Source organism: Cervus elaphus, chromosome 32 (genome assembly GCF_910594005.1).
Source record: "Cervus elaphus chromosome 32, mCerEla1.1, whole genome shotgun sequence".
In the NCBI taxonomy this organism is placed as follows: domain Eukaryota; kingdom Metazoa; phylum Chordata; class Mammalia; order Artiodactyla; family Cervidae; genus Cervus; species Cervus elaphus.
The window spans coordinates 47509779-47522392 of record NC_057846.1 but is presented as its reverse complement, the minus strand read 5'-3'; the positions used below and the strand labels follow the sequence as shown (position 1 = coordinate 47522392).

Below are 12614 nucleotides of genomic sequence, written 5' to 3'. Positions count from 1 at the left end.
TGAAGAATCCTTGTATTCCTTGAATAAACCCAACTTGATCATGGTACATGTGCTTTTTGATGTGTTGCTGAATTCTGTTTGCTAAAATTTTGTTGAGGATTTTTGCATCTATGTTCATCAGTGATATTGGCCTATAGTTTTCTTTTTTGGTGTTGTTTTTGTTTGGTTTTGGTATCAGGGTGATGGTGGCCTCGTAGAATGAGTTTGGAAGTGTTCCTTCCTCTCAGTTTTTGAAAGAGTTTTAGAAGGATAGGCATTAGCTCTTCTCTAAGTGTTTGATAGAATTCTCCTGTGAAGTCTTCTTTACTGTTTTGAATGTTGAATTTTAAGCCAACTTTTTCACTCTCCTGTTACACTCTCCTCAAGAGGCTCTTTAGTTCTTCTTTGCTCTCTGCCATAAGAAGGGTGTCATCTTCATATCTGAGGTTATGATATTTCTCCCAGCCATTTCTATTCCATCTTTTGCTTCATCTAGCCTGGCATTTCACATGATGTGCTCTGCATATAAGTTATATATGTAGGGTGACAGTATACAGCCTTGACTTATTCCTTCCTCAATTTTGAACCAGTCCGTTGTTCCTTCAAGTTCTAACTGTTGCTTCTTGACCTCCATACAGGTTTCTCAGGAGGCAGATAACGTGGTCTGGTATTTCTCATCTTTTGAAGAATTTTCCACAGTTTGTTGTGATCCACACAGTCAAAGGGTTTAGCATAGTCAATGAAGCAGAAGTAAATGTTTTTCTGGAATTCTCTTGCTTTTTCTATGATCTGATGGATGTTGGCAATTTGATCTCTGGTTCCTCAGCCTTTTCTAAATCCAGCTTGAAAATCTGGGAGTTTTTGGTTCACATATTGTTGAAGCCTAGCTTGGAGAATTTTGAGGATTACTTTGCTAGCATCTGAAATGAGTGCAGTTGTGCATTAGTTTGAACATTCTTTGGCACTGCCTTTCTTTGGGATCGGAATGAAAACTGACCTTTTCCTGTCCTGTGGCCACTGCTGAGTTTTCCAATTTGCTGACATATTGAGTGCAGCACTTTCACAGCATCATCTTTTAGGATTTGAAATAGCTCAACTTGAATTCCATCACCTCTACTAGCTTTGTTCACAGTGATGCTTCCTAAGGCCCACTTGACTTCCCACTCCAGGATGTCTGGGAAAGTTCACATTTGACTGGATTGGAGGAAAGATCCATCTGAGTGGGGGAAGTATCTAGTCAGTATCACTAGGCTCAGATATTTAAAAAGAAGGGGGAAAGAAGACACGGTAAATTTAATACTCCAGAGAGGGATTAAATCTCCCTAGTTGTGAGCATTTTAAGTTTTAAGGAATATCTCTCCTCTTGTCTTTAAAATCATCAAACTTCTCAATCAGCAGTCTTCAGTAGCTCTGTAGGCACATAATTCAATCACACCTAATTGTTATTGGTGTTCAGTCAATACTTGCTGACTTGAATTGAACTTTGATTCTATCCAAACTTTGATTAATAACCTCTGTGCAAGTCAATACAGAGGTATGAGCACCACTTCTGCAAAACATCTTGATTTCATTTTCAAACAGATGGCTTTTACATTCAGTTTTTAGGTGACATCGTCAGGAAGGAAACCCAGATTTTGAGGGAAGTGCATTTCAGTGTGGTTCCTCTGAACTCAAAGAAGAAATGAGCTATATATAAATGGTTCCATTCTCAGTAGGTTCACTGCTGGTTGAAAATGTAGTTGAGTACATAGATTTTTATTATAATGTTTTGCAGCTCTTGTGTATGTGATATATTGAAGCATTGGCTTCTTTGCCTTTTTTTCATTAAAAACATCATAAAACATTTAGGAGTCTGCACAGAAATTGCAGTGACCTCTATTTATAATTGAAGAAAGTAATGTTTCCTTTAAAATATAACTGGAGAGCAGTATCCTGACCACCAGGCCCTGAAGTCTGCTAACCAGATTTGTGCAGATTTCCATTCTCATGTGTGCAATCACTGAAATGACGAAAAAATAAGACCACTGCAAAGGGAAGGGAGTCTGGTAACTAGGGTGATTTGAAGCAACCTTATAGAAGCTGGTTTTATGTTTCATTTGGTGTTTTTTGTTGCTGTACCAGTGAAGGCAATTTCTGTTTTTCAAGGTTGCTAATACTAAATAAGCATGGGACCTTTGTTTATTTCTTAAAATAAAGGAGTGTGACCTTTTTACTGGACCAAACTTGGCTCTGCTCACTGAAGCACAGTGAAACAATCTACGGACCCCCAGTCATAGTGAAGGAACGTGTAGCCTTTATTTCAGGGCCCCAGACAAGGTGTCCAAGCAGCTAGTGCTCAAAGTACCCCAACTCCCTGACAGATTTCAGGAAAGCATTTTTAAAGGCCGGGTGAGGGAGGGTATGCGACAAGCTCATGCACAATTCTCTGATTTGTTGATGGTGAGGTCACAGAGTGATTTCATGGGAGCTCACATCATTAGTCCTCAGGCTGCAGAGGGCTGTGTGCTGCAGGTCATCAAATAGTTAATGAACGTTTGGGGGGGTTTTAGCATTTGTAAAACAACTCAGGAATTGTGTGTCGGATACTGTGGGCCTCATGTCTCAGAGAGGAGCTCCAGCAGAGTGTATGGGGGAGGGTCTGTCTTGGGAATGCCTTGGAGGGCCCTGCTTGTTTGCAGACTCCAGTTGGCCAGAATCTTTCATGCCACTGCATCTCCAGCCTTCCTGTGGGCACCAGTCCCCCGGGGGTCTTGTTACAGAGAAGATTCTGTTACAGAGAAGATGCAGCAGGTCTGGAGTGGGGATGCAGACTCTGCATTTCTAACTGGGGAACTCAGTGCCGCTGCCCCAGACCGCACTTTTAGTAGCCATAAGTGATGACTGGCATCTCCTGAAAGGTAAACTCTGTCATTGGTCATTGGAACATCGCTTTGTGTTTCCTTTCTGGTCTTTGGGATAGCTTGTCAAGGTCTCTTAGCTGAGTTACTCAGCTGTTGCTTCTTTCATCGGAGAATTGGTCCTAAAGGCACCTTGGAGGACAAGGCAAACCCTGCGTCCTGGTCAGGGCTGTGTCCTTCAGTGCATCCATAATCCTGCCAGCTGTGCCCTCAGATACACCCCAGCTCTCCCCCTCCACCACGCCAGCCCCATGGGACTCTTCAGTGCCATTCGCCCCAGCTCTTAAGAATGCCCTCACTCACCACCCTGCTTCTCCCCTTGCCCCTCAGCACCTAAGTGATTGTCCAAGAGTAGACATCAAATGAGGTGCCACCCTGCAGCACCTCCAGTAGCTTGCCATCTGCTCCCAGTCCGTGACCATGGCCAACAAGAGCTGCCTGATCTGAGCCTGCAGCCCTCCCCATCCTCTCCCAGGCCCCTCTCCCCAGGGAGCCTCACTCCAGCCCACCCACCTTCCTTTGCTCTTTGCACACAATAGACCATACAGCTTCCTACCTCTGAGCTCTGTGCTGACACGTGTCTCTCCATCCGAAAGGCTATTCCTAGGGTGCTGGGCTGCTGCTGGTAGCTTCTCATCCTTCAGGTCATCTCCTGGGAGTGGCAGAACCTCTAGACCCAATTTAAATCAGCTGTGTCCCCATCCTTCTATATTTTATCTGCCTGCCTGATTTTTGTCACCCTCTGAAAGCATTTTTTTTTAATCTGTTTACTTGTTTATTTTCTGGCTTCATGCCACCAGGCTAGAATAGAAGCTTCTTGAAGTCCTGGCATTTAATGGGTGGTTGGGGTTAGAAGGAAGGAGGGAAGGAAGGAAGACAACCTCAAAATCTTTGATTAAAATGTTCTCCGTTTTTCAATTTAATACTCAGTGCTATTAGAAATTACCTTTCTCTCATGTTTTAGGAATGACAGAAATTACCACATTTAATTTAACGGCTTTAAAATATTTTTTATAAAGAGTAGTTAATTTCTGTGCTGAGTTTTAGTGACATCATTAACTTTTATTTCCATAAACTCAAATGAGTTGAAAAAAGGCATCATTTGAGGGAATTTACATAAGAACAATGCTTATAATGAGGGTTCTCCATTCTGAATAATATATTTGTGCTGACAGAGCTCTAGGTGTGCTATTCTGATACACAGAGCAAATGTTTGCTAAATGGTCAGCCAAGGCTGGGGTAGCCAGGGGACCTGGGGGTGTTTCATCCCTTGAGTCCATGATAAGGAGTGCAAAGACAGTACACTTTGGAATCCACAGAGTCCACTTTTAAATCGTGGGCTCAATGCTTCTTAGTCATATGACTCTGAGAAAGTGGCCAAACCTTTCTCAGCCTCCTTACTGTCACCTGTTAGATGAAAATAAGAATCTGTTGTGAAGAGATTTTCAAATCATTTGTGTAAAATATCTAGGCTTATATTTCTGGGGACTATGCACTTGCAGCCTTTATTTTGCAGTCCATGTAAATGGCATGACCATTTACATTTTATCTATGCAAATAGTTTCCAGGAACACCAGTTCAGGGTATAATTTTACATGAAATGGTCTATAAATGGCAGCCCTGATGAAGTAGACACCCGGAACAATCCTGTCATTGAAAGCAGCTAAATATGCCTGGAGAGTTCTAGGTCAGTCCCTGAAAACAGAATAAGGGACTTGAGGAAACTTTCAGAGAGATTTATGGGAAAATGTCAAATTAAAAATGTTAATAATTAAAAATTTCAACAGATGAAGTAACCTGCTGAAAAAAATGTTAGTAAGAAGAACCTGCAGTTTAGAGTCTGCTGAAAGAATTCATTAACAAGAAGCCAGATATACAGAAATAAGCTGAGGAAGGCAAAGTGATTGACAGGATACAAAAGAGAAAGCAGACGACATGGAGAAGAGAGGGTAGGAAGGTCCAACAGAGATTAAAATAAGGAAGAGACAGCATTTGCAAAAAGATGCTATTGAACTTGCTATGTAAATCCAGTGAATTAAAGCTTGGCTTTTTTGTAAATCTGTTTCTTCCTTCTTTCACTATTGACTAGATGCATTTCTTACTGTTTTATAGGTTGTGAGTAACAAATTATTAAAAACAGCAGACAGGTTTAGTGAAAAAGGATTATACTGATTATTTTATATTTTAAGTCCATTTTTTTTCCTGTGTGTAAATATTAAAACCTCTGATTTCCATTTTTCAGTTTTTGGACAAAGATAGATTTTTATAAAAATGTCATCTTCTGTATATATTTTAATGCATCAGTAGAGTGTGTCTTTTCATGGAGAAATGGTTTAAGGACTTCCAGTCTTTCATTTGTTTAAAACAAAGTCTGAAATATGAATATGTAACAGGCATATTTAGAATCAGATGACATAAGTTCTATTGGTATTAACAGAACTGATCTCAAGCTCCAGGTGAAGTAGACTCAATGGCCCTGACCTCTGCATTTAAAAGTGCTCTCACTCTAGCCCTTCAGTTTGTCCAGCTCATAGGCCAGAAAATATTTAATTGCAAATAAAAGGCCAGAGCTAAGACTAACCCTTAGCATATAGTTGGTATTTAGTAAGTACATGATAGATAACTGAATTAATGACTATTATAAATTATGTTTAAGCTTTAGGAGATTGATTAAAAGAAAAAATGTAAATCAGATTAGCTTTTTACTTTTGTTTGAATTTGCTATTTTCTTAAATGGATTAGTGATCATTTGTCACCATTTCTGGTGTTAAATACTCACTTTGGTGCAGAATGATAGAGGGAGAAAGTGATTAAAAGTTGTTTTTCAGTATTTCTTGCCCATTAAAAATTGATCTTTACGTGGTTTTTTTCTCGGAAGCTCTTTTTTTCTGTGGCCTTTCCTCTGCAGAACCCTCTCCAGTACCCACAAACAAATCTTTTAGATTTGAAAAATCCAGCTTAGAACGTCTGCAGGAAGACTGTGGTAGAGGACTTGTTGAGACTTGGCCACCGTTCTATGGGAATCGGTAGGCAAAACGCTCTTTGTGTCTAGAATATGAGTACAGCGCAGGACTCACGGACCAGGGCAGGCCCACTGACCGTCTGGCCCATTCTGTCCGCGTGTAGTGGGGTCAGCAAAGTGGCTCTGCCCCGCAGCTCCAGTCTCTGCAAGCACTTGCCCTGTCTTGGAATGCCTCCCTCCAGCAGAACCTGCCAAAGCTCTGCTGACCTTCTGTGGCTCAGCTGAAATACTGCCTGCAACAGGCAGCTCTCCCAGAATACTTTTAACTAAACTCCCACTAGAAAACGTGCTGTCTTTGGTAAAATAAAAACCTCTGTGACTTATCTTGACAACCAGAGGGTAAGAATTGTTCTAAGGCCTGTGTTCCTGAGCGACTTTTCCAACAAGACTGAACACGATGTGATTTTTTTTTTTTTAATAAAAGCAATGGACCACCTTGTATTTATTTTCCTTCCTGCTTGCCTCATTACATTTTTTCTCTCTTACTCTTGTTGCCCTGGTATTATACCTCCTATTTAGTTCAGTAGCTCCGTCGTGTCTGACTCTTTGCGACCCCATGGACTGCAGCACGCCAGGCTTCCCTATCCTTCACCAACTCCTATTAAGCCTTCATATATTTAAAAAACAAGTGAACAGTAAGCAGTGTGTATGGGGGGGGTTGGGGGGCATTTTACTGTAATTTTACTATAAAATGGATATATACAATGTCAATACTGAATGTCATCATCTCTTTTAGTTACCACTTAATAAATTCCTTGACTTTCTTGCAGTAATTCTAAGCCAAAGTCCCATCTCACTCATGTTCTTGTCTCTCACAGTGCTATCTTTATGTGTAGAATCTGCTTGATCTGTAAATTTTAAATGAAACAATTGCCCATCCCTTCTTCTACTTCGTAGACCAAAACAGTGTGTCCCAACAGACTTCAAGATATTTATCATTAATTCTTTCAAATCTCTCCAGTGATTTATGTGAACTCAACATCTTTGTCCTCTGAAACGGGAGCCTGAAGGGAAAGTCAGCTGAGGTCTTAGGACATGCCCAGAAATTAGACCCCAGACTTACGCAAGGTGAGGTGCCTACAGAAACAGCCAAGTTTCAAGAAAAGTTCACATGCTTAGCTCCAAGGACAACAAGAACCATGCCTTCCTCCTGGGTTCCTAATCATTTTGTGTTTAGCTTGAATTCTTCACTCTTCAACATCAAGCTCTTCAGTAACTTGGCTTCTTCTGCAGATATCACACTGAAAATAATGGACCTTGGAAAAAAAAAATCTTGGCACAGAGTTGTTTCTTTTTAAACATTTTCGATCAGATGTAGGATTTTATAGTCATATTGTTTGTGAAATGCCTTTTCTGTACATTTTTATCATGGCAGTGTTTATGTTGCATGTCTAATTAGCTTCAACATACCAGATGAATTGTTTAAACCCGTCTGGCATGCTATAATTTTTCAAAGTTCCTCATCTGCTAAGAAAAATATATATTTGCAAAGGCTTTAGATTTCAGGAATCACAAGTCTATGATAGATCCTATTCACCATAAGAAACATTTCAAGGGGGACAGAGGGTTGAGCCATTTGCCAGGATAGCCCTTGGGAGAGAATATGAGGCCCCAAAACATTAACAATTCTAATTTGAGGATTGGTGCCAAAATCATCACTTCTTCTCCCCACAACTCCCATACACTCCCCAAAATTAAAGGAACCAAAATATTAAGCTGAGAAGTTTCTCACCATTACCAGCACTAGATATGCTGGGGAGAAGGAAAGCCAGAGGAAATTGTAGACTTCGAGGAGAAAGAATAGGATCCGGGATTAGGGTGAAAAGATGGTGAGTTTGGACAAGAGGAGGGATTGAAGCCAATAAAGGGAAAAGCAAGGGGTCTAAAGGATGGAGTCCCACCAAGAGGCAGGTACAGTAAGCATCTTGGGTCCTGCATCTGGAGGTTCCACCAAACTCAAATCAAAAATATTTGGGGAAAAAAATCCAGAAAGTTCCAGAAAGCAAAACTTGAATTTACTTTGCACCAGCAATTATTTACATAGCACTTACATTGTACTAGATACTATAAGTAATCTAGAGATGATTCAAGTTATATGGAGGAGGATGTGTTGACTGTAAGCACACATCATGCCTTTTATGTAAGGGACTTGAGCTTCAGAGATTCTGTGTCCCTAAGGGTCCTGGAGCTGATCCCCTGTGCACACCAAGAGATGGCTATGGTGCACGTTCCTCAGTTTGACACAGCCCTCCATTCTGACTCATCACACTGTCTCAACACATTAAACCCTACTGGTGCTCAATTGCAAAAAAGTCCTGCCTGTGGAAGGAACCTTAAAGATGGCCTAATGCAGATTCTCCTCTTTCACTATCCAGAAAAGGTGTCTGTCTCTTTCTTCTTTCAAACTCTTCTAGAACCCAGGTGATAAATCCTTTCTGTACCAAGATGCTCTTAACCATGGGAGACAGTATCCTTGTTGTTTAATAGCACCAGTTGTTACTATAATTATAAACTGTAATAGCATATTTGTGTAGCAGTTTAGTACGTTGTGTTTTTGAATTATTGCATTTGAATGTCACAGCAGTCCTAAGAGATCAGGTGGGAAATGTTAGACTTGACTTGACAATTAAGAAAACTCATCATTCAAGAATTATGTGACTTGCCCAAGTTAACACATATAATAATAGCAAAGGCTACCATTTATAGAGTTCTTATTATGTGCTGGGCAGTATGCTCAGATGCTTTACCTACATTATTCCATTCAATCCTTGCAAAAATACTTGATGAGAACTTTTATATCCTCATATGACAGATGATGAAATTAAAAGTTAGGGATGTAACGAAATTCACCCAAAGACTCACTGGTAATAAGAAGTAGAATACTGAGTACTTATTTCAGGTTTGTCTGTCTAGTGTTCTAAGCCACTATATTATGGTTATTTCATCAGATCTAAGATGATGTTCCAGAAAGACACGTCATTATTTTATGTACTGCTAAGAAAAAACACTGGCAATTAAATTACGGTGCTATGCTTTCTTATCATTTTTTTTTTTTTTTTGCTTTCTTATCATTTAGAACTTTTAACTTATTGAAAGAGTTCTTTTAGACTTAATTTAGACATAGTTCTTATCATATATCACTTTTAACCACATGTAAAGGGGGAAAAAATCAGTGAAATAAATTGATTTAAATGTTTCTGAACATCTCCACACTTAGAATGGCACTTCCCAATCACTTTTCAACTCAGAATCACCATTTATCTCCCCAAGAACATCAACAACAATGGAAATTAATCCCTTATTGGTCACATCATTTGCAAATATTTCCTCCCAGTCAGTAGGTTATCTTTGTGTTTTGTCCATGGTTTCCTCTGTTGTGCAAAAGCTTTTAAGTTTAATACGGCCCTATTTGTTTATTTTTGCTTTTATTTCAGTTACTCAGGAGACAAATCCAAAAGAAAAATATTGCTGTGATTTATGTAAAAAGGGTGCCTGTCTATGTTTTCCTCTAGGAGTTTTATAGTCTGCAGTCTTACATTTAGGTCTTTAACTCATTTTGAGTTTATTTTTACATATGGTGTTAGAGGATCTTCTAATTTATAGCTGACCAGTTTTCCCAGCACCACTTATTGAAGAGACTGTCTTTTATCCATTATATATTCTTGCCTCCTCTGTTGTATGTTAATTGCATATACATGTGTGGGGTTTTGGGGGGCTTTCTCTTCTGTTCCATTGATCTGTGTATCTGTTTTTGTGCCAGTGCCATACGGCAGCTTTGTAGTATAGTCTGAAGGCAGGGGATGTGATTCCTCCAGCTGCATTCTTTCTCAGTACTGTTTTGGCCATACCAGGTCTTTTGTGTTCCCATACAAATTTTAAAATTATTTGTTCTAGTTCTGTGAAAAATGCCATTGGTGTTTTGATAGAGATTGCACTGAACCTGTAAATTGTCTTAAATCTGTAAATTGCCTTGGATGCTATGCTCATTTTAACAGCATTGATTCTTCCACTCCAAGAACATGGTATACCTTTCTATCTGCTGCTCTGTCATCTTCAGTTTCTTTCATCTGTGTCTTATAGATTTTGGAGTATAGGTCGTTTGCTTCCTTAGATAGGTTTACTCCTAGGCATTTTATTCTTTTGATTTAATGGTAAATGGGATTGTTTCCTTAATTTCTCTCTTTGATACTCTGTGTATATAAATTCAACAGATTTCTCTATATTAATTTTGTATCCTGCAACTTTACCAAATTCATGGGTGAGCTCTAGTAGATTCTACTGGTAGCATCTTTAGGATTTTCTATGTATAATATAATGTTATCTGAGTGACAGTTTTTCTTTTCCAATTTTTACTTCCTGTTTTTCTGATTGCTGTGTTGAATAAAAATCGCAAGAGTGGGCATCCTTGTCTTGTTGCTGGTCTTAGAGGAAACGCTTTCAGCTTTTCCACCGTTGAGAATGATGTTAGCTGCAGGTTTGTCATATATGCCCTTTATTATGTTTAAGTATGTTTCCTCTGGGGCTGCCCCAGTGTCTCAGCAGTAAGGAATCTGCCTGGTGTGCAGGAGTAGCAGGAAATGTGGGTTCGATCCCTGGTTTGGGAAAGTCCCCTGAAGAAAGGAATGGCAACCCATTCCAGTATTTTTGCCTGGAGAATCCCATGGTCAGAGGAGTCTAGCACGCCATAGGGTTGCAAAGAGTCAGACATGACTGAAGCAACTTGGCATGCAGCGTGTTTCCTGTATCCCCATTTTCTGGGGAGTCTTTTTTTTTTTAATCATAAATGGGTGTTGAATTTTATCAAAAGCTTTTTCTGCATCTATTGACATCAGTTTAGTTCAGTCGCTCAGTTGTGTCTGATTCTTTGCAACCCCATGGACTATATAGCACGCCAGGCTTTCCTGTCCATCACCATCTCCCGGAGCTTGCTCAGATTCATGTCCATCAAGTTGGACCATCCAACCATCTCATCCTCTGTCATCCTCTTCTCCTCCTGCCTTCAACCTTCCCCAGCATCAGGGTCTTCTCCAGTGAGTCAGTTCTTCACATCAGGTGGCCAAAGTATTGAAGTCTCAGCTTCAGCGTCAGTCCTTCCAATGAATATTCATGACTGATTTCCTTCAGGATTGACTGGTTTGATCTCCTTGCAGTCCAGGGGACTCTCAAGAGTCTTCTCAAAGATGTTTATTGACATGATCATATGATTTTTATTCATATGTTTGTTAATGTGATATATTACATTGATTAATGTGTACATATTGAAAGCTCCTACATCCTTAAGGTAAATCCCACTTGATCATGCTGTAAATCCTTTTCATGTATTGTTGAATTGAGTTTACTAGTATTTTGTTGTGAATTTTGTGTCTATCTTCATCAATGATGTTAGCCTGTAATTAAAAAAAAAAAAGTTTAACAGCATATAACTAGACAATCCCCTCTGCTAACAAGCACCAGGGTTCCTGGGTTTACCCACCATGAGATTAAACAAACAAACAAAAACTCAGAGGCAGTAGTGCATATCTCAAAGAGGCTATACTTCTTCTGTCAGGATTTTTTCCAGGCTTCTGGCACTCACTCTGAAAGTTTTGAGGTGCACATGGGCAATGATAGTCACCTCACGGCAGCACTTTGAGGACAGGAATTGCAAGCAGAAATAATGGAAAGGGGAAAAGTATGTGGTTTAGGATCAGTGACACCTAGTTTATAGCCTCTGTGGTTTAAGGCAGAGCTGAGAATAAATCCCAGGTCTCCAATAAGTCTCTTAAGTTATCCAGAAAAATCGCTCTAAGTTTAAGAGTTTGCCTTTTTAAAAAAATTATGCACATCTTTAAAGATCTTGTTTTCTATAACTACATATAATTCATAGTTTTCTTTCTTTTATATAACGAAGTCTTTTAAGAGAGATATCATGAAGATGTGATAAAGAGATTTTTTGATAGAGATACATGTGCACACATACATTTCCAAATAAAAAGCTGATCAGCTCTGATGGGAAAAAAAATGTGTGAGAGAGAAAGAATCGGGAGGAACAGGGGAGGGGCTGGGGGAGAGATCATTTACACTGAAACATTTAGGAAAAATGAATATAAAATGTCATCAATATGTTGATCCAGCTGTGAAGTTAATTAAATATTACAGTCCTGGTTGAACAAAAACAAAAACTGAGATTTCCTGGGGAGTACTGTTTTTGTTTAAAAGGAAAAAAAAAGACATTTTGCCATAAATTAAAAGAGCATTCCTTTCTTACAGCGATTCCTGTCAATCCTGCTTTTTACTCTTTAGTTTCATATTTTCTGTCTACTTGCAAAAATAGAAGAGTAAACGAGTTGTCCAACAATTGATTTACTGAACTTCTTTGGTTACCAGCACTGTACAAATCATTAGTTCAGTGAAAACTGTTGCTCCTAATAAAAATCAGGAGATCTGGTAGCATCTGAACTTTTTTCTGAGCCAATAAAGAATTAATAAGTGACATTTTAATAGAATTTAGAAGCATATATTGTGAATCTTTTAACTGGTCAAAAATGCAAAAGTTCATTTGTGATTCCTAAACTACAGTTGATACATGGTGAAGACACAGATTCTAGAGTCAGCCTGCCTGGTGTCAGTATAGGTTTGACTATTTATGAGCTGTCACCTGCATTACTTCCTGGATTGGCTTTTCTGTTCCTCTGGTCTTCAAGAAAAATCCAAGTCCCTTCTTAAAAGTTTTGTTT

The 12614-nt window shown here is 39.3% G+C and overlaps 1 protein-coding gene across 1 annotated transcript in view; it reads left to right on the top strand.

Moving 5' to 3' along the window:
• RARB (retinoic acid receptor beta) overlaps positions 1–12614 on the top strand; it is a 572080-nt gene that overhangs the window by 73751 nt on the left and 485715 nt on the right. The window lies entirely within an intron of this gene.